At 40.0% G+C, this 22,226-nt stretch overlaps 1 protein-coding gene across 1 annotated transcript in view; it reads left to right on the forward strand.

Annotated features, from left to right (window-relative positions):
* The window catches only part of CSPG4 (chondroitin sulfate proteoglycan 4), an 881,559-nt gene that overhangs the window by 629,911 nt on the left and 229,422 nt on the right, over positions 1-22,226 (forward strand). The gene's annotated exons all lie outside the window — the stretch shown is intronic.

The raw sequence follows: 22,226 nt of genomic DNA on the forward strand, positions 1-22,226 counted from the left end.
TACCTTGAGTTTTTGGGGAAGTGAGAAATGTGACACCAGGGAAATACTGCCTGCCCAGCTATCTGGAATTTTGTAAATAATCTTATGTCATTTGTGAATATTAACATGATTTGTATGCTTGTCTTACAAGTGTAAGAGAAATGTATGTTATGTGTATATTAAACTATTGATGCAGAATTGTGTGTTGAACTGTATGCTATGTACTGAGCTTCAAGAATGTAAACATAGTGTAGCCTACTAGAAAAGAACAGAAATGTATATAAACTCTAGTTGGAACATACAGAGTTAACGTGCAAACCCTCAAGAAAATAAGTTGAAAAGTAAAGAGTTTGACGACTGTTTCAGTGCAGTAAGCAGACACAATGTCTAGAGCAAGAGGTTTTCCTATAGTCTTAAAACAGAAATAATTACTAGGTTTAAAACGTAAAGTATTTTTATTGATCTGTGATTTTGTAGCAGCTGCACATCTGAGAAATAAGTATTTTTGACACAGAGGTGGTAAAGTCTAAGTATCTGTTTAGCCTGGGAACTGGAAGCAGGTGACAAAGAGTGATGTCATCCAAAGGAGACCCAGCAGTAATGTTTTGATATTAATTTGGGAACTCTCTCAGAGACTGTGCATTTTGTATCTTGTCTTGGATCTGAAAACATTCATTCAGCACTTCTCATCTGCATTTGCCTTGCTCTGTAAGTAAGATTAGGTATAGTATCTCTATCAGAGATATTTAGAAATATAATAAAGATTAGTTTAGATGTTTTCAGTATTTATTTGAAACTGTCCTGCAATGTTGTTTTAAAATATTTCCTCTGATTCTGAACTCTGCAGTCACTGTGCTGAGTTATTGAATAGTGTCTTGTTCTTTTATGATTTATTATTAAATATATTTAAACCTTTTAATTGTGGCTGGTTGGTTAGAGATATTTAGGCTCTTAGAGTACTTGCATATCTATTTGGTGAGACTGTATGGGCCACTCCAATAGCCTTGAAAGTCTTGGTCACACTTACCGTTTGGATAATAGTGACATTACACAGTAAAATTGGTTACCTTTTGTAAAGACCTTATAGTAGCTGATAAGAGCTGGTTTGTGGTAGTGATAACTACCTTTTAGTATGGGCAGAAGGGAGCATAGCTGGTAAGCCTGTGCCAGCCTTTCCCAGGAGTGTGTGTGTGTGTGTGTGTGTGTGTGTGTGTGTGTGTGTGTGTGTGTGTGTGTGTGTGTGTGTGTGTGTGTGTGTGTGTGTGCTTGTATATAAATCAAATCTCAAAGTGTGTGTGTCAGCTACTTGGGCAGGGACACGAAGCACTGGTTGGACAGAGAAGGTGCTGGAGGATTTGGCTTGACTGCTCGGCTGAAATCTTAACCCTATAGCTGTGCCAGTGGTGAGTCTTACTGGGGATCTGGAGAAAGAGAGAGAAACCAGCCCAAGACTGACTGTGGTCTCTGTGTGCTCTTAAGGGAAATTGTACTTTACTGTGTGTGTACTTGTCATCCACCCAATGTGCATGACCCTCACTGGTGCTAGTGGTAAGGATTGTGGCTCCTTGATTACTGGGCCAGTGCAGGGGCATCTCTCACACACACATACACACACACACATACACACACACACACACACACACATGTATATATATATATATATATATATATATATATATATATATATATATATATATATATATATGGGTCCCCTTCACATGGTCGATTTTTCAGAAAGTCGACTTTCATATGGCTGAGACCATATGATCGACTTTTGAAAAGCCGACCATGGGGAACCGCTATCTCCGTACAGTGCGAAATAGGAAAATTTCCTTCTTCCGCACTGTAGTGCGATCTCGGAGTTGGTATATTTAAGTTCCGGGAGGGTGAAGTTTAATGTAAGTGTTTGTTGTGTTTTATGTGTTTAGTTTGCATGGTCGGCTTTTTGAAAGTCGCTCATATGGTCTCGGCCATATGAAAGTCGACTTTCTGAACAGTCGACCATGTCAAGTAGACCCATATATGGGCTCACTTTGGAATCTCAAAATACTGAAATATTGAATTTCAGTATCTTGAGACCAAAGTGTTGAATCTGCAGTTGCACGAAACTGCAGAATATCGAACCCGGAAATGTCGAACCCGCAGTAGTGATGGTGCGTTAGGTAAGTGTAATGTTTTTTAAGGGTTTTGGGGAGGGTTTGTTTGTATGTGAGTGTGTTGGGGAGTTTTAGGTATGGGTTAGGATAGGTAGGTAAAAGTGTGAGTGTGTAAGTGTTGAGAGTGGTGGTGCTTGTAATGTGATGTGTGTTTGTGCAAGGGGGATAAAATGTGTGGTGGTGGGTTTTCTGTCTTTTGGTATTTAGTGCGATCTCGGAGTTAGTATATATAAGTAGTGGGGGTGTGGGGGCACAGCCCCCCACCTGGGGGGGTGCAGAGGAGCTTGACCTGCTTATAAGAAGGGTAGGTGCGTGTGTTTGTTTTGTTGTGTTTGTGTGCGTTATTTTGGTTTGTTGTAGTGTCAGAAGGTAGGTGTATTTGTGCTTGTTTGTGTGGTGTAGTGTTTTTTAAAAGTCATAAAAGTCACGGTACTGAATTTCTTGGTTTTGAGTTTCAGGTTTGTGAGTTTTCGGCTTTATAGTCTCGAGATACTGAAATTCAATATTTCAGTATTCCAGGATTATAAAGTGAATAAATATGTGTATATATATATATATATATATATATATATATATATATATATATATATATATATATATATACTATAGTTCATATTGTCACTACAAGAAAATGCTGCTTCTCCATAGTCAAAGCCACCTGCTCATTGGTCAGTATCTCAGAGTGGTTCTGCAATTAAGCAGTGAATGAAATGTGATCCTTTCTCTGAATATAGGCATGGCAGGTGATGAGAACAGGGTGCTTGTACCTCTTGTCCAACAGGCCTCTCCAATTGGCTTCCTAGGAGTTCTGGAAGAAAAATGTTCAGTGGCTTTGTGGCTGTAGTGATACAGGCAGTGAGTGTGATACCATCTAGGATGATCATATTATTGTTTAAAACAAAGCAGATGATATATGAGCAAATAATGCTACAGAAGCCATTGTGATCTGTGGTTTAAGGTTGGCTTAAAGCCTTTTTTCAAATGTCTGACCAAATCTTTACTGGGAAGCATCATATGATCCAACAGAGTGCTGGAGGAAATTGGATTACTGTTGGCTGAAGGAGAAGAAGAGGGGGAAGGCATGCCCGAATGCAGGAAGAGAGGACAAAGGCTAGGACTGTGGTAGTGAGGGTAGGAACTTTTAATGTTGGCAGTACTATTGGTATAGGGAGAGAGCTTGCTGATATGATGGACAGAAGGAAGGTTGATATATTATCTGTGCAAGAAATCAGATGGAAGGTGAGTAAAGCCAGGTGTATCGGAGGTGGGTTTAAATTGTTCTATCATGGTGTGTATGGGAGGAGAAATGGGTTAGGGCTTATCCTGAAAGAACAATATGCCAAGAGTGTTGTGGAGGTGAAAAGAGTGTCAGATAGAGTGATGTTTATGAAGCTGGAAATTGATGGTGTAATGATGAAAGTTGTTAGTGAATATGCTCTGCAAGGTGGGTGTGCGATGAATGAGAAAGAAAAATTCTGGAGTGAGTTGGATGAAGAGGTGATGGCTGTACCCAAGTGTGAGAGAGTGGTGATTGGAGCAGACTTCAATGGGCATGTTTGTGAAGGGAACAGAGGGGATGAGGAAGTGATGGCTAGGTATGGTGTTAACGAGAGGAATGCAGAAGGTCAGATGGTAGTGGATTTTGTGAAAAGGATGGACATGGCTAATTGCAGAAGACAACTGATTTTAATTAACTCATGGCCTCACAGTGTCATGGCCATGAGCACAGCACTTAGACTCTGTAGCCTGAAGATTAATATCGTCCTTATGATGTAATCCAAAAGGCAAGGAGAGAATGTATGACTAAAATCAATATCAGTCAATTGTGAATGGAAACAGAGGGAAGGGGATGAGTCGGAGAGACAGAGAGAGAGAGACAGCAGAAGTGCTCGTATCAAAGAATTAACTTACTAATTTAAGTCAGTAAGAATGTTAAACATGATGCAGATGAAAGTATGGACGTTTCAGTTTTGGAATAAAACAAAAAGCTGGATTCACCATTTGATTAACATGTACAAGTCATTTCCACTCCTTCCATTTTCCTTGCAGGATGCATGTTGCATTTAATCTGCTTCACTATCTCTACTCCTTGGGAGTGAACAGATAAAGCCTTGCAGCCACCACTTCAGGGATATAGTTTTCAATGAATTGGCCAGGTCAAAAGTCAGACAAGTGATTTTTGGCCACTTTGACTAACACTTCTAAAGCATAGATTATATAGGGTTGGCACAAAAGAGAAACTCAGTTATTGCATTTCTGGATTGATAACTGCAACTTTGAAGCCTTCAAAGGTGCAACAATCATCAATGCAGACAGATATGTAGACAACAGCTACATTCACAGAATTCCAGAAAGCATAGAAAATACCAACTCAAATGGAACTATTACTTAATGTGACCATTAAAATATTAAGACAAAGAAGATGTCTCCATTTAAATATTTTATTTATTTATTTTTATTTAACATTTGTTAACTGGGAAAGTCTGACTTGGAACAAAGCCAATTTTCAGTTGAGGTCCAGGAAGAAATGCTCAAATTTTAGTGAAAACTTATCAGATACATTGTCCATGACTATAAAAAAAGACACAGACCTTAGCACCTCCCCATTGAAGGGCTAGGTGTGAGATATTAATGAAAATAAATTTAAAAATGACATCTTGTGAAAAGACCTTTCAGAAGGAAATTTAGTAGGAATTGGGATGCTGGGGTCCATGTTTACACTATTTATTGGCATTCCATATGATTTATTATCTCTGGAGAAGCAGAGTTTTGCAAACTAAATATATATACCACTTCAAATATTGGTGCAGTGGTTAGCATTGTCACCTCACAGCAAGAGGTTCTCCGGTTCGATTCTCGGCCAGAGCGCCTTCTGTGTGGAGTCTGCATGTCCTCCCCACGGTCGAGTGACATTTAAAGACATGCAGGTAGGTGCGTGCATGAATGGGTGTGCCGTCTTTGAAAGATGTGCATCAGGCTGGTACCTCGGCACCATAAAAATCCACTGCCAATCATTAGCGGACTGGAGTTCTGCTGTGGCAACTCCTAACCAGGAAAAGCCGAAAGACTATTGCACATGGTAATTTTGCCACAGTAGATTGAATCTTGTCACCTAAATGATAGTTCAGACAATATCACTATACTTCATCTGGTCTCAGAATTCCTTGTGCTACATGGAGTAAGGACAGCAGTGTTGTGTCTCATATTGAGAGAGAAAGGCAATTTATTCATCATACAGTGAATGTTGTCTATTACAAACCCAATCAAGCTGATTGGAAGACACCACAGCAACCTGAATACAACCTGTGAAGTGAAACGTAGCTCCAAGTAGTGCTTTTTCTTATAAGCAAACTACCCCTTTGCAGAGTTTTATTTATTTACCCTTTGTTGCCCAAGTTAGTCCCACTAGGCTATTAGCCTCTTTTCAGGTGAGACCTGAGATGGTATTTATACTTCTTCTTCATTCGGCTTTTCCTGGTTAGGGGTCACCACAGTGGATCATCTGTGCGCTCATGACTGGCAGTGGAGTTTTACGGTGTTGAGTTGCCAGCCCAGCGTCCAACCTTCCACAGAAGGCGCACACACACACACGCACTCACACCTAGGGCCAATTTAGAGTGTCCAATTCACCTACAGCATGTCTTTGGGATGTGGGAGGAAACCAGAGCACTCGCAGGAAATCCACGCGACCACAGGGAGGACATGCAGACTCTGCACGGAAGGCACACTAGCTGAGGATCGCACCCGAGAACCTCTTGCTGTGAGGCAGCAAGGGGAAATTTGACCAGGGTTTTGAAGACCTTCCTCCACTCTTTTTCATAGGTGCAGTGGGATCTTTTACATCCATCTGAGATACCGCCAACTCATGCAGATCGGGTCTCACTTTAACATTTCATCCAAAAGATGACACAGTGAGGAGTGCTGAACCCCCTTACGCTACACTGCAGTGAAAGTAATTGACTTATGTGGTGTGAAAATCGAACTCACAGCCTTCTACACCAAAGGCAAATTTGCTACTTGTTGTACCACTGACACTGATGCTTTTCCAGCTGAAGAGATCTTGTTATGCTGGTGCAGAGTGTGTTTTCATGATTATTGATAGAAGTACAGGGGTATACGAATGATCCTAAATGATACAAAACTCTTGACTAACATTCAGATGAGAAACAATGTGATCTCTGATTTGCTATTGTTAACAAGTGCTTGCATTAATAAAACTGATCCTTTTTGGAGTCAAATTGTGCTAGTGTTCTTGAGGTTGAAGAGGTTACATGTATGAAAACAGCTATGGGCTAAAATCTTCTCATCCTCTGTGTCAAATAGCATGTGCGTGGGAAAACTATAGCTAGAGCCTAGAGTATGGCTTTTGGAGACACCAAAGAATAATTGCAGAAAAAGAAACTCACAATGGTTGGAGATTCAAGATGAATGGAGACATTCTAGACATACATGCCATAAAAGACTCCACCCTTCCCATGGTTATATGCATATTTTTTCCCTAAAAGTGAGAAAACACAAAAAGTCAGAGATAGAATCCTCAGAAAATAACAGAAAGTCTGACCCAGCCTTCGAAGGGGTTACCTTCATTTTACTGAAACCCATTTGATCGAAATTTCATTTGACTGACAACCAGTAATTCATTACACTTCAAGGCAAATAACAGGGATTTGTCCCCTTCCCCAATGTCGTGCGATCATGGAGTTGGTATATATAGTTAGGGGGAGTGTGGGGGGGGGCAAAGCCCCCCACCTAGTTTCCTTTAAACAAAGAAAATAACACAAAAAGTACAGATTTTGAATGAAAATAGGTGAGAGCTTCACCCCCCCACACCACCCAATGTGGGGGGATGCACTCCCCCCCCCCAGGTGTATATACCAACTCCAGGGTCGCACGAAATTGGGGAGGGGGACAAATCCCTGTTATTTGCCTTGAAGTGTACTGAATTACTGGTTGTCAGTCAAATGAAAGTTCGATCAAATGGGTTTCAGTCAAATGGGCTGTCGATCAAGTGAAGGTAACTCGCCTTCGAAGATATGTAGAATTGCTAGAATGGATATACTGATGGGCCCAGGCTTCACCTTATGTCTGCAGAAGAGAATGTCTCTAACATTTGACAAATTATACAAATGTCTTGTGACTGGGGGATAGAATGGTTGAAGGGTGTCCATTTAACAACATCAACTCAGTGAAATAATGCAAGCAGGATGGAAAATGAAAAGTAACATCACAGACTATATGTAAAAAAAAATCAGAAATCAGAGATTGCTGGAAAAACAAAGCTACAGCAGACAGTGAACAGGAGAAGTTGCAAACTCGCCATGTGACAGCGTATTAGAATGGATGGTGTATGGTTAGTGAAGGTAGAACACAAGGCAGGGAAATAAACGAAACACTAGATAAGCACGCAATGTCAACAGGGAGCAGGTGAGAGTGCACACCTGCTGAAGCACTGTGAAGCGTACCTGACTTATAATGATAGAAACACGTGGTGGATGGCTTTGGACCATGGCCTAAAGCTGTGTACAGTAAACACAGAGAGACTGTAACACACTTCATTTGTTCAGCTCCTGTTACGCTGTTGTACAGATTACAAATTATGAAGTCTAAAGCCTCTAGTCCAGGGAAATACAGGGCAATGATAAAATTAATCCCTAACATAACCCTAACAGAACCAAGATGCTAGCCTCCAAAAAAAGGAAGCCAATCTGGGGGTCCCCTGCCATAAACAAACTCTACAAAAGAAGAAATAAACTGTTGCAAAAAGGAGTAAAATCCCATGATTGGAGAAACTCCCTGGTCAGCCTCAGTAATAAGATGAGATCCCTCATAAAACCCTCCAAAGCTAGTTATGAAAACAAAATCTCCACTGACTCTAAAGACAACCACAAAGCATTCTATAGCTATGTCAAGAATCTCAATGGCAACACTCAGATCTGCTCTGAGTTACAGCACAATGGCACTAAATACACAAAACCAACTGATATAGCCAACATCCTGGCAGATAGGTTCAGTGCTAACTTTACCCCCCTGTCATCCCCTAAAGAGCTCATCTCTATACCGGAAGAATGCAAAGTTCCTGTAATCACAGCTGCACAGGTAAAAAACACACTCTCCAAAGCCAAGAACACAGCATCCATGGAACCAGACAACATCCCAGACTGTGTTCCACATGAACTACAGAATGAACTGGCACCCCACCTAAGTACCATGTTCAGTCATAGCCTCACTTCAGGCTATGTGTCCACTGAATGGCACACAGCGATGATTATCCCACTCCACAAAGGGGGAGCCACCACGGACCCCGGAAACTACCACCCCATTAGCCTGACAAGCCTGGTATGTAAGGCTATGGAACGTGTCATCATGGAACTTATAAACAATGATATTGGTAATCTCCAAACTCAGGACCCCACCCAGTTCGGATTTGTAAAAGGCAGATCATGTCTCTTAAACCTGATAGACTTCTTTGAAGCAGTCACCAAAGCCGTAGATGAGGGTAAGGTGGTTCACACAGCCTATCTAGATCTCGCCAAGGATTTTGACACCATCCCCCACTCTGGAATTATAGATAAACTCACTAAACTAGGTATAAATCCCTATGTCACAAGATGGGTTGCCAACTGGCTCACTGACAGAACCCACACTGTGAAAGTAGCAGATGACAAATCCGACTTCAGACCAGTGACAAGTGGAGTACAACAGGGTTCAGTCCTGGGTCCTCTCCTGTTTGGTATCTACTTCTCTGAAGTACAGGCTAACACAGAAGGTCTTTGGCTAATGAAGTTCACAGATGACTGCAAACTAGGAGCCATAATCAAAACTCCAAAAGATGTGGACATCCTACAAAAGGGCCTCGCTGAGACAGATGTCTGGTGTCAAAGCCATGGCCTCAAGCTCAATGCCAAAAAGTGCATTGTCATCCCTTTTGGTAAAAACTCTGTACCCATGAACTACCACATAGACGGTAATCTACTTAACAATGAAAGTGTGATAAGAGACCTTGGGACACAGGTGGACAGTAGTCTCTCCTTTGATAATCACATCGCCACAGTAGTCAGGAAATCCTTCTACTTGACCCACCTCATCACAAAAGGTTTCTCTTCCAGGAAAAAGAGGTCATTGTTCCCCTCTACTCGTCACTCATTGGACCCACAAGACATCTGTACATGTACCTCACAAGACATCTACAACAACTGGAAAGGCCACAGAAATACCTCACAAAGAGGATTACCGGCCTCAGACAGATGCCCTACGGAGACCATGTCAAAAAACTGCAGCTTTACTCCGTCGCATATGGCCTACTCAGAGGCGATCTCTGCCTAACACACAAAGCTATGTCAGACCCAGAACTTTTGGACATGCATCAGTTAAAGAAATCCCAATCCCTACGAGCTACATGCTCTAGGGACCTAAACTTTGTCACCACAATAAACAGAACATGCTGGAGGGATAGATTCCTGTCCCAGAGACTTCCCATACTCTGGAACAAACTACCTATCTATATCAAACAAAGCTCCTCATTAGCACTCTTCAAGAAAAATCTTGATGATTGGATGGGAAATAGAAAATTCACCCCGGAGATCACCTCTGTGGCTCTGCTCGACAGGGGCACAGGAAAATAATTGTCTTGGGTGGCGAAAGCCAGGGTACCTTTTGGCTAGGCTTATATAGGCCCTAGGGCAATAGCCTAGTACCTACCTATGAACCTATTAATGAGAAGAACTGTGAAAAATGTTAAGAGCCAAGACGTGGGAAAGCATGTGTCTGTGACCACATAGTGTCCCCTAGCCATTCCTGAGACAAACCATGAAAGACTGAATGTGCAGAAGGACTGAAATGTCATAATGTATTTTATGTTTGCAGCTAAAGCACTTTAAATGCCATGCACTTTGTATTCTACTTTATTGCAATTTTTGCAGCCATACATTAATATATGCACTGAATGTCTTTGGTTAACATTATTGCCAGGAAATGATTTTTCTCACCCCTGTATTACAATCATTTCTCAAACATCATGTAAACGTTTGAGTGTTATCAGTACAGGAAGTGCTTATTTTCTTTGTTTTCACTGCATCTTCTTGGAAGCAATAATCTTCGTTTTTCACTGCATGCACTCCACTAAATTGTAATCCTTTTAGGGACGGATTTATTTTACTTAATTGACTTGCCCAGATTTGCGCAGTATGCAAGTGCAGATTAAAGGAATCAAACTCAAGTTTGCAGAAGAATTCTGCAGCTACTCATAAACTCAGCATAGCTTTCAGTATATCTTCCTTGAGTCAAATGAACTAAGTAGTGCACAACTTTCCTTTTAATACGGATGTTCGATACTTGAACTGAGCTCATTCTGAACTCCATTGTGGGCTGTTACACCTTTTAGCCCATCTCCATAATAATGACTGAGTTAATTGTGCTAGGTTGGTAAATTAGAAGATTTCATATTATATATTTTTAATAGCGGTCTTGCATTAGAATTTTACTTAAAAGTAGAAATTCTGTAGCAAGAGTTTCAGAGTACAAGTGACCTACGTACATTCCATGTAATAACTGATGGTGCTAGTAAAATATCTCCACATGTTCAAAAGTTACAGTTGTTTTTTTTTTTTTACTGCATCAGCAATTTCAAAAAAATATATATATAAATATACTTCTTGCAAGAAGTGTGCACCTGTTTATGTAGTAGATGTTTGTTGGGCGCACAGCTTATTACGGCAGGGACACAGGATAGCTCTTTGGGATTAAGACACTAATAAGCCTGTCACATTCCCTGTTGTTATATATTGCTTTGTTCTTCTGTTTATTCTTTTTTGTTCTTTTTCTGTATTGATTTTCCAGCTTAGGTACTACATGTGCAGAAATGTTTTACTACAAGCTAAACTGCAAAGGTCTGTATCCATTGTTTGAAGCAAAACAGTCATGCAGTCCTTTTTAATGACTGATTTATAAGTAAACTAAGGATGTTAACTGACTGAATTTGCTTTTTCACACTGAGCATTTTTATATTTCATATGATAGCTACCAATCAATGAATGTGTCATTCTGAGCTACTTGTGTGATCATGCAAGTATTTTACAAGTTAAAAGAGGGAAAATAATGAATCCAAGTATTTGTTATGCATGGTTCATGGAGAATAGTATTCAGGACAGATCTGCCAACAACATTTTGAATAATCCATTATGGAACAAATGTTGGAAGTAAACATAAGTAAAGCAAAATCAGTTATGCTTGTTTCATGACACAAGTCTTTATGATTTCTCATAGGAACTGTTTTTTGCTTGCATAAATGAAATATTCCCTTTGATCTTCAGATCTGGTATTGGTAGCATAAGCTATTTCATGCCAATTACTTTGTGTCATTTATAGCTATCAACAGGGTAAACCTGACAAAGAGGATCAGGGGAGTGAAACTGTCTGCTTCTGGAAATAGCAAAATAAGGGACTTACTGGTAAGCAGTTTCTTCCTTTCCGGAAATGTAATGATCTACTTAGGTTCATAGGTAGGTACTAGGCTATCGGCCCTGGGGCCTACACAAGCCCAGCCAAAAAGGTACCCTGGCTTTTGCCACTCAAGAAAATTATTTTCCTGTGCCACTGTCGAGCAGAGCCACATAGGTGATCCCCGGGGTGAATTTCCTATTTCCTATCCAATCATCAAGATTTTTCTTGAAGAGTGCTAATGAGGAGCTTTGTTTGATATAGATAGGTAGTGTGTTCCAGTGTATGGGAAGTCTCTGGGACAGGAAGTTATCCCTCCAGCATGTTCTGTTTTTTGTGGTGACAAGGTTTAGGTCCCTAGAGCGTGTAGCTTGGAGGGATTGGGATTTCTTTAAGTGGAGCATGTCCAACAGCTCTGGGTTTGACATAGCTTTGTATGTTAGGCAGAGATCACCTCTGAGTAGGCAATATGTGATAGAGTAAAGCTGGAGTTTTTTGAGATGGTCTGCGTAGGGCATCTGTTTGAGGCCAGTAATCCTCTTTGTGAGGTATTTCTGCGGCCTTTCCAGTTGTTGTAGATGTCTTGTGAGGTACATACCAAAAGGGGCGTTGTACTCTATAATGGGTCTAATGAGTGATGAGTAGAGGGGAACAATGACCTCTTTTTTCCTGGATGAGAAACCTTTTGTGATGAGGTGTGCCATGTAGAAGGATTTCCTGACTACTGTGGCGATGTGATTATCAAAGGAGAGACTACTGTGCACCTGTGTCCCAAGGTCTCTTATCACACTTTCGGTGTTAAGTATGCTACCGCCTATGTTGTAGTTCATGGGTAAAGAGTTTTTACCAAAGGGGATGACAATGCACTTTTTGGCATTGAGCTTCAGGCCATGGCTTTGACACCAGGCATCTGTCTCAGTGAGGCCCTTTTGTAGGATGTCCACATCATTAGGAGTTTCGATTATAGCTCCTAGTTTCCAGTCATCTGTGAACTTCGTTAGTCAAAGACCTTCTGTGTTAGCCTGTACTTCAGAGAAGTAGATACAAAACAGGAGAGGACCCAGGACTGAACCCTGTGGTACTCCACTTGTCACTGGTCTGAAGTTGGATTTGGAGTCTGCTACTTTCACAGTGTGGGTTCTGCCAGTGAGAAAGTTGGCAACCCATCTTGTGACATAGGGATTTATACCTAGTTTAGTGAGTTTATCTATAATTCCAGAGTGGGGGATGGTGTCAAAAGCCTTGGCAAGATCTAGATAGGCTGTGTGAACCACCTTACCCTTGTCTACGGCTTTGGTGACTGCTTCAAAGAAGTCTATCAGGTTTAGGAGACATGATCTGCCTTTTACAAACCCGAACTGGGTGGGGTCCAGAGTTTGGAGATTACCAATGCCTTTGTTTATAAGTTCCATGATGATACATTCCATGGCTTTGCAGACCAGGCTCGTCAGGCTAATGGGGTGGTAGTTCCTAGGGTCCATGGTGGCTCCCCCCTTGTGGAGTGGGATAACCGTCGCTGTGTGCCATTCAGGAGGCACAAAGCCTGAGATGAGGCTATGATTGAACATGGTACTTAGGTGGGGTGCCAGTTCGTTCTGTAGTTCATGTAGAACGCAGCCTGGGATGTTGTCTGGTCCCATGGATGCTGTATTCTTGGCTTTGGAGAGTGTGTTCTTTACCTGTGCAGCCGTGATTACAGGAACTTTCCATTCTTCCAGTATAGAGATGGGCTCTTTAGAGGGTGGGGGGGGGGGGTAAAGTTAGCACTGAACCTATCTGCCAGGATGTTGGCAATATCAGTTTGGTCTGTATATTTAGTGCCATTGTGCTGTAACTCAGAGCAGATCTGAGTGTTGCCATTGAGATTCTTGACATAGCTATAGAATGCTTTGTGGCTGTCTTTAGAATCAGTGGCGATTTTGTTTTCATAACTAGCTTTGGAGGATTTTATCAGGGTTCGCAGCATCTTACTGAGGCTGACCAGGGAGCTCCTCCACTCATGGGATTTTACTCTCTTTTGCAACAGTTTCTTCCTTCTTCTGCCAGTTTTATTCAACAGGCTGATTTAGTGACAAGTTCAAAAAACAAAGAAAACATGCACGCTCTTTTCCTACAACTTCAATTGCAATGAGGTGAGAAGAAAAGAATTTAATATCTTTACGTGGCCCAATGTCAAAAAAGTATTTAGGTTTCAGTTTCCACATTAAAACCAATTCCACAATTAGGAGGTAGAAATACCACTTTCATATGGTGGGGGAGAAGCTGAACACAGACTAAGTTTCTCCCTGAAACTTGTATTCTTACAAAATGGAAATTAATTAAAAAAGACACACAGAAAAGATCAGCTCCCTGACAAGGAGGGATAAATTCCTAGCTAGATGAGCTAATAATCCAGTTGTTGGAACAGCCAAAACAAGGTAGCTGATGAATGTTGATGCAAATGTCTGTTTGTGTCTCACAGGGGACAGGGTGATAGAACATACTGGAACATGTCCAGTCTTATTTTCTGTCAGAGATCGGGAACCAGTTCAAGAAGCATCAGCTCATTAATGTGATGGGCAAACATTAAGAATCAAATCACTGTGGGTGGAGCATGGCCTCACCACTCTCTGCTATGCATCCATCATGACAAGGGTTTTGGGAATAACTAAACCAAGAATCATACCTGCCTTTGGCAGTATGGTGGCCTCGCCTACCTGTTGCTCTTTCCATGCACAGGGTAATGCAAAGCTTTTATCCTTGAAATAAGAGGGCCCACCAAAGAGTCACACTGGGGAAAACCCCTGTGTGTGGTGGCCCTAGAGAACTGGATGGTATTCATGGCTGACCACAACACTTAGTCTGAAAAGGAAATGAACACCATGGGCAGAAAAGGCAGAATAAAGTAAACAATGAAAATAGTGGGAATGTAGTAAGCAGCAGCAGAACTTAATGTGTTACAAATTAGGCTACCTTAGAAGATAAAGTTAATCAGCAACATGATGGGGGTTAACAACTGAGCCAACAATACTAAATGTAGTAGCACCGAATATATTTTTCTATTCCTTCATCCTTACATCCATCCATTTTCCAAACAATTTACTCTGGTGAGGCTAGCAGTGGTAAGCCAGCTGAACATGGTAGACAAAAGTTAACTCACCAGTAACAGTCTCCAATTCATTCTGACAGATTGTCAGGCATCCCCTATTAAGTTAAGAGATATAATCACTCCAAGGTCTCTAATGTGACCTGAGTCTGCTCTGTCACCTTTTCTTCTCATCTTCTGACTCTTTCAAAATAGTTTACATATATATATTTACATATATATATATATATATATATATATATATATATATATGTGTGTGTGTGTGTGTGTGTGTGTGTGTGTATGAAACTTCAGCTGTAAAGTAATCAACAATTGTGACCAGATATTCTGGGTTAATAAGTGCAATATATTGTCTATGCCGTAAGTATCCAAGATAAAAGAAAAGATCAACCTTGTTAGGGATTCCTTGATCATTTATTTCCTAGTATAATGAGCACCTTCATCATAAAATAGTGCACCTAAACAGAGGTACCATGAAACCATGCAGTTTACAACAAACTGAAGAAGGAACAGAGTCACGTGATATGAAGCCCTCCTGTGTTAAGGTTTCTTCAAGCAGTGTATCATAATTATTATGACTTCACATACTGCAATAAGTGGCATCCACATCACTTCAGAAATAAATCCCATTCAATTATATGTTGCCTACAGAACATCCTTGCGAAGCGTGTCGTAAAATATAGTACACAGAAAATAAAATTCAATGAGCTTTTCCAATGAATTCAACTATGTACAATTTAATCTAGCTGATCATTTTTATCATGTTACCAAAACATGACTATTTACAAGTATCTATCCAACTAAAATATCGATTTACCAGTGCTTTTCTCATTGCCAGGTGGCAAAGATTTCAGACAAGGTGATTGTGAAATGTTGTGTTCTTTGTTATGCAGGTTGGTTATGTAACACACAGAAGTTATTCCTTCACTAATTCAGATGTAAACAAGTCAGTACCACTGAGATTATTTTAATTTCTGTTAGCAGCAGTAGTGCTTATGTTCTGCAATGAGGCAATTTTGGATTATTTTGAATTACGTCTCCCTAAAGCATTCTGTACGTACTTCTCTGAGTAAGCTGGTTGCTACAGATGCCTTTTGTTTTTTCTCTAGATGCTATTATCCTAACCTTGTATTAACTATGATTTTGGAAAGTTTGCCCCTCAGAGTACTGTACTTTGCATTATTCCTTTCTTCCTAAATACGGCACTTTTATGCTTACTCTGTCTTCTTCTTTTAGCAAAGACTAACTCTGCTGCTCTCTCAAAGTCCAGCTTCTGCTTCCTTTGCCTTTTCTATAACAGAGGAGTATCATATCACTTGCTTTCTTGTATTAACAGTGAGAACGAGCCTAGCAGTCGTTATCTGAGACAACTATCTTAGCGGATGATTTGAGGATTGCCGAATTGACTATAACAGAGTATTATGTTGTTCCATAATGGATAAGTAAACATTATTGTTACTGGAATTTTTAAATTTCTTTATTACATTATTCAGAGTCTGTACTATATACCCAACATGATTATTATGGGGACTGAGTCCATGTGTTTAAACTCCCATAGTTTCTCAAACATATGAAACTCGTGAATGAAAAACTGTGATCCGTTGTCAGTGACTATTTCATCTGATATCCAATACCTCAAAACAATAGATTTAAGGACAATTAACTCATCCTAACATATTAAAAGTTACACAACTTCAGGAAACTTACAATAACAGCATATAGTAAAACAGCAAGAGTTTGTGCTGAAGTCTGCATCATGGCTAAAGTGGAATTTCTTAAGGCATAAGACACTCTTTCTGGTTTTGATTTCTGTATAAATTACAATTTTCACAGTTTCTGATTGTCTATTCTGTAAGCTGTGTCATGAAGGACTAATATAGACTATCGTAGGCTGCCTTTCTTTTTTTTTTTTTATTTTTTGTACTTATGCAAACAGGTGATTCATGGATTCTTCTAAGCATATCCTCTTTAGTTGAGAATGAATCATTATTTTGTCACCTTAAAACAGCAACACTTGCAGCACTGGCAGCCTACTTATGGAAAGAATGTTTTGAATAATGAATTATGAGGTTCTGCAGTATCTGGTCATCCTGACATAATAGCATCAAACTACAGCTGTAGCTTATACGTCTGAGTACATTTTGAGTTCTTGCAACTTTTCTGCAGGGGTTTGGACCTGGGAAACACAATACTCACAGTACTTCTAGGTCTCTTTCAAAGAAATATTCTTTAAACAAACAGTAGGTACCCTGTACTTAATGTATCTGTTTTATGCATAAGTTTACCAGGGTTCTATATCACATAGTCGAAGTTTAATAACTTCGAACACGGAATGTTCGAACCATCCTATTCGAAGTTAAAAAACTTTGACTATGGATAAAAAAAAAAAAAAAAAAAAGAAAAGAAAAAATAAACTGTCGTAAGCAGGGGGGAAAGCAGCCCTGCACCCCCCACACCCCCCGCTACTTAACTATACCAACTCTGAGATCGCACCACATTGAACAAAATGGAAATCTACCCTTATGGAGATTTCCATTGAAATGCTCGAACTTCTGCAAATTCGAACTTGTGGTCTCGACCATATGAGGTTCAAATTTGCAGAAGTTCGACTATCTGATAGGAACCCATTTAGCAGTCATATAATGAAGTTGAAGGTCATATTTTATAGGTGTTTATGTAGTGATTTTTTTTAAATATACTTCGTAGTCATTAATGACCTGGTCCCACTGCAATGTTTTTGCTATAAATGCAATTGTGAAATTTCTGACAGCCAGTCATTGTAGTTGACATTCCTGAGTGTGCCGTCCTTCAGATAAGACATTAAATGGAGATCCCCTCTGTCTAAGTTGATGATACCGCAGCTGGATGAAAAAAGATTCCACAGCATTTATTGAAAACAGTAGAGGAAGTTCGCTGGTGCCCTGGCCAAATGTCCCTAGTCAGTAAGAATACCATCTCAGGTCTCCCTTGAAAAGAGGCTATTGGCCTAGTGAGACAAGCCCGCTCAACAAAGTGTAAATAAATAAATAAATAAATGTTGCAATGCATCATTAAATTTGAGTATGGGTACTGTAGTCATCATACATTTCAAAATATCAAATGTATTTCCCAGTTCTGTTGACCCTGTCAAGGAAACACATTTAGGTTCATAGGTTCATAGGTAGGTACTAGGGTATCTGCCCGAGGGCATTTATAAGCCTAGCTAGAGTGTGTCAGCTTTCACCGCCCCATTGATTAATTAACTGAGCCTCTGTCAAGAAGAGCCAATGAAGTGATCCCAGGGGTGTATTTTCTGTTACCCATTCACTCATCAAGATTTTTCTTGAAGAGTGTTAGTGCGGGGCACTGCCTAATGTAGTTAGGAATTTGGTTCCAAAGCATGAGGAGTCTCTGTGACAGGAATCCATCCCTCCAGCATGTTATATTTATTGCTGTGGTGAGGTTTAGCTCACTAGAGCGAGTGGCTCTCAGTGACTTGGATTTCTTTAGGTGGAGCATGTCCATCAATTCTGAGTTGGATATGGCTTTGTAAGTCAGGCAGAGATCACCTCTGAGTAAGCGATATGCCACTGAGTACAGCCGGAGCTTTTCCAGTCGAGCTGCATAGGACGTATGTTTGAGGCCAGTAATCCTCTTGGTGAGGTACTTTTGTGGTCTTTCCAGCTGTTGGAAGTGTCTTGTGCGGTACATCCCAAATGGGGCATTGTACTCTATGATGGGTCTGATGAGTGACGAGAAGAGGGGCACTATAACCTCTTTATTTCTAGATGCAAACCCTTTAGTAATTAGATTGGCTACATAGAAGGATTTCATAACTACTTTGGCAATATGATTGTCAAAGGAGAGATTACTATCTACCTGGGTCCCCAGATCTCTTATTACCTCTTCTGTATTAAGGGGCTGCCACCTATGTGGTAATTCATGGGTGTTTTGTTTTTCCCAAATGGGATGACTATGCATTTTTTGGCATTTAGCTTAAGACCATGACTTAGACACCAGGTGTCCATCTCAGTAAGGCCCTTTTGGAGAATGTCTGTGTCAGCTGGAGAGTTAATTATGGTTCCCAGTTTGCAGTCATCGGTGAACTTGGTTAGTCATAATCCTCCTGTGTTTGCCTGTACTTCTGAGAAGTATATGCTGAACAGTAGGTGTCCCAGGACCAAGCCTTGTGGGACACCACTTGTGACTGGTTTAAAGTCAGATCTGGAGCCTGCTATTCTTACCATGTGCATTCTGTCTGTAAGCCAGTTGACAACCCATCTCATGACATAGGGGTTTATGTTCAGGCTGGTGAGTTTTTCTATAATTCCCGAGTGGGGAATGGTGTCAAAAGCCTTGGAGAGGTCAAGGTAGGCTGTGTGAACCACCTTCCCCTCATCTATGGCCTTGGTGACTGTCTCGAAGAAGTCAACCAGGTTTAGTAGGCATGATCTGCCCTTAACAAAGCCAAACTGGGTCGGGTCAAGTGTTTGGAGGTTCCCAATGTCTTTGTTAATGAGTTCCATGATGATGTGCTCCATTGCCTTGCAGACCAGACTAGTCAGGCTTATGAGGCGATAGTTACCAGGGTCAGTTGTGGTCTCTCCTTTGTGGAGCAGAATAACCGTTGCTGTGCGCCATTCTATGGGCATGTAGCCTGTGGAGAGGCTGAGGTTGAACAGTGTGTTTAGGTGTTTAGATGTTTCTTCTGCATGTGTCCATAATTTCAGACTTTTAATCACTTCCAAAAGCTTGTGACCTTGGATGACAATGGAGACATAGACTGATTAGTAAATTGCTAGCTAAATCCTGTGACTGAGCTTTCACTTCACCACCAAAGTCTGCTACAATATCTGCAGAACTACCACAACTTCACCCATCCACTGGTGTCGCATCCATTATCACCTACCTTGAATCATGAACAAGAGTCGAACAATAATTATGACTCAGACATCCCAGGTTGATCTTGATGTCCAAGATCTATTCACCTTTCTCAAGGAGAATGGAAGTGGTAGAAGTGCTGGGAAGGCCAACTGTTACTTGCTGCTTATAAAGGCCAAGAACACTGGAGATCAGAAGTGCAGGACAAATCATGTGAGTAGAAATCTGACCATGAATACATGGTGCTCTGTTTGGAATGCTGAATGCCAGTAGCAAGCTGCATATAAATTTAGGACATCCTTAGGGCAGGGCTATCATCAAATCACTCCAACCTGCCATCCCCATTATGATGGCACTCACACCTTCCTGTAAATCCACTATGTAATCATTTGGTATCAATGCTGGCAAAGTAAAAAGCCTCATTTTGTTTGAAGAGACAGAATTTCACATAGTAAAGATCTTTCCATGGCATGCCCTAAATGTTGTGGCCCCTAAAACAAAGACAGATCAGTGAATCAGTGAAAAAATCTGAAATCAGTGGTGGCTACAATGCTCAGTCAACAAAGTTAGGAGTGACCAAGAATGAAGTAATTGTGAAAAAAAGAAAAAGAAAAAAATCTCCACTATGGATCAGTTATTGATTCAAATAACTGCATCCAGGGAAGGGACAGAGAGATCAACATGTAAGTCCAGGCCAGGGGTGATGGTCAAAAGAGAGGAAAGCAATATTACCAAAAATATTTAAACGGGTAGTACTAGAAGAAAATGAAGAGGAGGAGAAAATGGTAGGTCTGTTTTGATGGGATGGTCTTAGGGCAGCAATAACAGAGAGAGGATGAGGAAGGAGTCAGTGAAGAAAAAGGAAAGAGACAGCAGAAACCAGAAATTGAGAAGACATTGAGGAAGATGCAAAAAAAATATCAAAGGACTATAGACAGTGAGTTTGGTGAGATGGGCCTGGAATAGAATAAGGAGAGTCAGTATGATGTATCTGCATAGCAGACTTGGTGGATATCATGTGTTATAAGAGAGAAAATATTTTTGGCATTGACAAGGTAAAGAATAAGCTCAGTGTTAAAACTGGAGACTTAAACAGAGAATAATAGAAATCGTGACTGAAAGTATAGAGATGAAATGGGAGATTGAGGGATGGAAAGAGGTGGTCCTATGAGGAGATAAAATAGGATTTTTTTATCAAAATCATTGCTCAGAAAGAGCAGAGAAAGGGTAAGGTTTAATTAGGACAGGATAAGCAGAGAACATTTAGATTCTCTGGATAGACTAATTATAAGAAAAGATTGCAGGGCTTGCCATCCAGTGCTATGAACTTTGACTCTAGTTGATTGTCACTGTTGAAGTGGCACCATGTGCAAAAATGATTAAAAAGGGTTGTGATTGGATAGCTATGTGGTTCAGTAAGGGTCAGATGGCAGGATGGCTAGATAATTCACTAGGCTTGGACTTCTGGAAGGTATAGGCCACTTTCCAATTAGAGCAAGTAGCACTGAGGAAGTGTGTCAGGAGTTACTAGCATGTGATCACATGTAATAGACCTGTATAATTCTGCTTTTTTGTGTTTCTAGTTTATGTCATAGTAGCCTCGAAAGTTTCTTTGTAGCGCTACCAAATTAGTATCATGTTTAATAAACCTATGCTGACAGATTACAGAAATTATACATATTTAGTATTTCATATAGACTACTTTAGAGGTAAGCTATTTCTGGCATTTAGAGTCTACAGTTCTGAAATTTTGCAGGCAATGATGAACAAGATCATACATTGTTTCTTAAAAAACAGAGAATTACAAAAAAATAGTACATTTAACATCAACAACATGAAAAAAGGGACATGCATATAAATCAGTGCCTAGACTACAGAATAATTTAATTAAGATATTAAAAGAATCTTAAAGTTTAGAAGCATTTAGACAGAAATTAGATATAGCAGTAGGAGTTAATAAGCTGAGGTACAATGATATGGAGTCAATGTTTCTTCATAACCTTTGGGTCTGAGCACTGTATTTGAGAATTTAAAAACATATGAACTTGCAAATTGGTCTAGTATTGTACATTTACTGTAAAACTATGTACTTTATATATAATTACTATTACTGTATAATTACCATGTTTTTTACTTGGTACTGATGTCTGGAGATTTTTCCTTCTGGAACTCCACTAAAAATGGAACATCCCAGTTGGACTTCTCAGTTAACAAATGCAACTAGTAATTAAGTAATACCATGATAACGCAATGGTACTAAATTCGGGCTTGCATAACTGGAAAGCTAGGTGAAGATAACACTTTATTTTCAGTTTTTTATGAACAGTAAAAGTAGCATATAAATGTTATGAATTTTATATCAGTAGTTCATGTGTGTTTATCCATCTATGTTTTACATAAAATACATTCTGTCTTATTTCACATTTTAATATGTTCAAGTTTTGTTTTACAAACAAATCCTTTTTCATTTGCAAGAAAAATAGTTACACTATGGTTCAATTATGATTGTATTGTTTATAGGCTATGATTTTATTGTTTATAGGCTATAGTATGTCTCAGGTAGGTATAAAAGTTGACTGCATCTTCAGTGATTGTGTCCACACAAAGTTATGTAAGTAGTTGAAATTGCTGAGGAATTTATTTACAAGTAAATTGACGCATAAAAAATCAGCTCCAAAAAAAACCTAAGCTCTGTGAATACATATGTCTGG

Source organism: Protopterus annectens, chromosome 4.part1, assembly GCF_019279795.1.
Source record: "Protopterus annectens isolate FY-2018-M chromosome 4.part1, PAN1.0, whole genome shotgun sequence".
NCBI lineage: Eukaryota > Metazoa > Chordata > Ceratodontiformes > Protopteridae > Protopterus > Protopterus annectens.